Source organism: Sinocyclocheilus rhinocerous, unplaced genomic scaffold, assembly GCF_001515625.1.
Source record: "Sinocyclocheilus rhinocerous isolate Xijiao unplaced genomic scaffold, SAMN03320098_v1.1 scaffold401, whole genome shotgun sequence".
In the NCBI taxonomy this organism is placed as follows: domain Eukaryota; kingdom Metazoa; phylum Chordata; class Actinopteri; order Cypriniformes; family Cyprinidae; genus Sinocyclocheilus; species Sinocyclocheilus rhinocerous.
The window spans coordinates 169,973-174,011 of record NW_015624202.1 but is presented as its reverse complement, the minus strand read 5'-3'; the positions used below and the strand labels follow the sequence as shown (position 1 = coordinate 174,011).

Sequence of the window (4,039 nt, the reverse complement as noted above, 5' to 3'; positions counted from 1 at the left end):
GTCTTTGTTGGAGTGTTTTACGGTGTTGTCATGCTGTTTCTATGTTGTTCGGAGTGTTTTTACGGTGTTGCTATGCTGTTGCTCTGCTGTTCGGAGTGTTTTTACGGTGTTGTTATGCTGTTGCTCTGCTGTTCGGAGTGTTTTTCGGTGTTGTTATGCTGTTGCTATGCTGTTCTGAGTGTTTTACGGTGTTATTATGCTGTTTCTATGCTGTTTGGAGTGTTTTTACGTTGTTGTTATGCTGTTGCTCTGCTGTTCAGAGTGTTTTTACGGTGTTGCTATGCTGTTGCTCTGCTGTTCTGAGTGTTTTTACGGTGTTGCTATGCTATTGCTCTGCTGTTCTGAGTGTTTTTACGGTGTTGTTATGCTGTTTCTATTTGGAGTGTTTTTACGGTGTTGTTATGCTGTTGCTCTGCTGTTCTGAGTATTTTTACGGTGTTGCTATGCTGTTGCTCTGCTGTTCTGAGTGTTTTTACGGTGTTGCTATGCTGTTGTTCTGCTGTTCGGAGTGTTTTTACGGTGTTTTTATGCTGTTTCTATGCTGTTCGGAGTGTTTTTACGGTGTTGTTATGCTGTTTCTATGCTGTTCGGAGTATTTTTACGGTGTTGTTATGCTGTTGCTCTGCTGTTCGGAGTGTTTTTATGGTGTTGTTATGCTGTTGTTCTGCTGTTCGGAGTGTTTTTACGGTGTTGCTATGCTGTTCGGAGTGTTTTTACGGTGTTGCTATGCTGTTGCTCTGCTGTTCTGAGTGTTTTTACGGTGTGGTTATGCTGTTGCTATGCTGTTCTCAGTTTTTGTAGTGCATTGCTATGCTGTTGCTTTGCTGTTTTGAGTGGTTTACTGCATTGCTATGCTATTTCAAGTGTTTTAGTGTGTTTCTATGCTGTTGCTATGCTGTTCTGAGTGGCTTTTAGTGTGTTGCTTTGTGGTTGCTATTCTGTTCTGAGTGGTTTCTAGTGGGTTGTTATACTGTTGCTATGCTGTTCTGAGTGTTTTTAGTATTGCTATGCTGTTCTGAGTGGGTTTAGTGTATTGCTATGTGGTTGCAATGCTGTTCTGAGTGTTTTTGTGGATTGCTATGTTGTTAAGTGTTTTAGTGTGTTCTATGCTGTTGCTATGCTGCTCTGAGTGGTTTTTAGTGTATTGCTATGCTGTTGCTATGCTGCTTTGAGTGGTTTTTAGTGTATTCCTATGCTGTTGCTTTGCTGTTCTGAGTGTTTTTAGTGCATTGCTATGCTGTTGCTATGCTGTTCTGAGTGTTTTTAGTGTTGCTATGCTGTTGCTAAGCTGTTCTAATTTTTTTTAGTTTCACGAGTTCGCACTTACATATAATAGGATTTAGCAAATAGTAAGCATATTTGGCAAGGAGGGCTCCGAGCCCGAACCCAGAGAACCCCCCCCCCCATCCCTAGTATGGGAGGAGAATAGTTGAAGAGTGAGGCGTTGGGGTGGAGGAGGGATGTCGGAAAACTGTCGTGGGACAGAGGTGAGTTGGCTGTGTATATGTATACATATATAAGTTTATATATATACTTAAAGGGGAGGTTCATTGCGATTTCACTTTTTTAACGTCAATTAGTGTGTAATGTTGCTGTTTGAGCATAAACAATATCTGCAAAGTTACGAAGCTGAAAGTTCAATGCAATCGAAGTGGTAGTGACTACAACAAGCTATGAGTAGTGTTAAACATGGACGCGCATGCAGTTGCCGTAACACTGGGCTAGCTAACCAATCAGAGCCCATCGCCTATTTCTGAGGGCGGGGCTTCATAAAAGCAGGAAATGATCAGCGCGTTTATCAGAGAATGGACAGAGCGTTGTGGAATAAAGGTAAATTATGTGAAAAATTATGCGTTTTTTTTTTTTAAACAAAGCATTAACACATGTTAGACTGCACCCCATAAACACAATCAAGCCTAGAAAAAAAACACTCAACCATCCCTTTAATTAGTTCCTACAACTTATTAATTTGTGGCCGCTGTCCATGTTTCATTAATTTGTTGCCTAGAAAACCCACGATTTAACTAAAATGAGGGAATGAATTAAGTCATAGGAACAAATTCTTAATTCATGGCCACGAAATCTTTAATTTCCCCCTGCATGTTTACCACAGTAAGAGATGCGAAAACAGTGATTCACGATTTCGCCTTGTAGATAATAAAGCGAGAAGAATAGTATGCGTATTTGGCGTGCTGTCCGGGGAGAGGGCTCCGAACTTGGCATTTGCCCGAACGCAGAGCGCTCTCCCCCCGCTGGGAATGGGTCGACAGTGAGGAGTCGGGGTGGTGGAGGGATGCTGAAAGACTAGAGAGAATGAAGGTAAGGCTGCTATGATTATTTATAGTGGTTCTCTTTTGTGGTGGTTGGATAGATGATGTAATTACGGATAGGGAATTGGCCGGGTTGATTATCTACGCGTGCTCCTCCCGAAATTTGTTAATAAAACATCACTTAAAAGCGAACGACAATAAACCTGCGAAATTAGAGGGAAATTAGATTATTTTTTCAAATGATCATAATCACATCTATTCATTTTACAGTCCTGCTTACTAGCCTTTTATTTAAACGATCGATCATGGAAATAATCTAAAATTGACATCCCTAGTCACAAGTTCGTTACCAATAGAGTTCAATGGAACTAACTGTCACAGTCATCAGCTGGTGTGCCCTAGATGGCCACCAGAGGACACTCTTGTGTCTTTGTTGGCGCACATGGCTTGTCGTGTGTTTGTTTGTGCCATGTCCTCTCCTGTCTAGTGTCTTGACCCCGCCCTTCTTGTTATCTATTATTGGTTCAGTTGCTCCACCTGTGTCTGCCTCATTACCCTCCTTGTTTGCTCCTTATTTATTCCCCTTGTGTTTTCTGTCCTGTGCTGGTTCATTGTCATTGATTGTTTCCCTGGCTGCTGTCAGTCTAGTCAAGTTATATCCTTCTGCTTATTTGCTCTGCTTTGTTCTGTTCTGGGTTTTTTTTCTTTTTTTCTTTACCCTACCACTGATCTTTTTTTTCTAAGCATGTTGGCTGTATTCTTGGCTTTGTTAGTCCAGTTTTGTGTTATTCTTTATTTTTGTTAATCAATATTTTTTAAAGGTGCAGTGTGTAAATTTTAGCGGCATCTAGCGGTGAGGTTGCGAATTGCAGCCAACAGCTCAGTCCCCCCGCTCACCCCTCCCTTTAGAGAAGCTACGGTGGCCGATACAGGACTAAGATGTCGTCGGTAAAGACAGCAGAGAGCAATGAGATTTCTTTACAAAGGTAAATTAAGGAATTATATTTACTTAATTATTTAATAAATCAATGTTATTGCGAATATTAATGTACTTGTTCATCATTGTGTCAGTGTTTTATTCGCAAGAACAACAAAGTGACGAAACGCGCTGTGTAGAGCAGTTTGTCCGTTTAGGGCTACTGTAGAAACATGGTGGCGACTTCCATGTAAGGGGACCCGCGGTGTATGTAGATATAAATTGCTCAATCTAAGGTAATAAAAACATAACGGTTCATTAAGTAAGGTCTTTATACACCTCTGAAAACATAGTTATGTATATTATATTGCATTTCTGTCAATAGATCGATGTAAATATTACACATTGCACCTTTAAGGTCCCCTGGCTGTGTTCTGTTTGCAAACCGTGAGACTAACAACCAAAGTTAGCTAACAATGCTTTTGGGAAACGCACCCCTGTTCTGAGTGTTTTTAGTGTTTCTATGCTGTTCTGAGTGTTTTTAGTGTGTTGCTGTGCAGTTTCTAGGGTGTTCTGAGTATATTACCCATTAAGACTGTAGATATGGCTCAGATCACTCCTACAGTATAAGTTTGTTGGATTTTTTTCAACCATTTACCCATTTTGTGACCTACGATCAATAGTAGTAGTGAGGCTTGACATCAGATAATAAACAATAATACTGATGTGATTGGGTAACCATGCAGAAATGCATTCTGGGTAAGTAATCTGCAGCCAATTAAATGAAACACTGCCTTTTTATTAGGAAAAAATATTAGGGGACCAGAACATGATAATAGCTAGAATTTTCATT

General features: G+C 40.4%; 1 long non-coding RNA gene across 1 annotated transcript; it reads left to right on the top strand.

The window, feature by feature from the left end:
* The first annotated feature begins 1,005 nt into the window (after positions 1 to 1,005).
* LOC107738701 (uncharacterized) lies at positions 1,006 to 3,754 on the top strand. The gene is made up of 3 exons (XR_001639920.1): positions 1,006 to 1,069; positions 3,210 to 3,211; positions 3,732 to 3,754. It is a non-coding gene; the product is annotated as an uncharacterized LOC107738701 (long non-coding RNA).
* Positions 3,755 to 4,039: the final 285 nt, after the last annotated feature.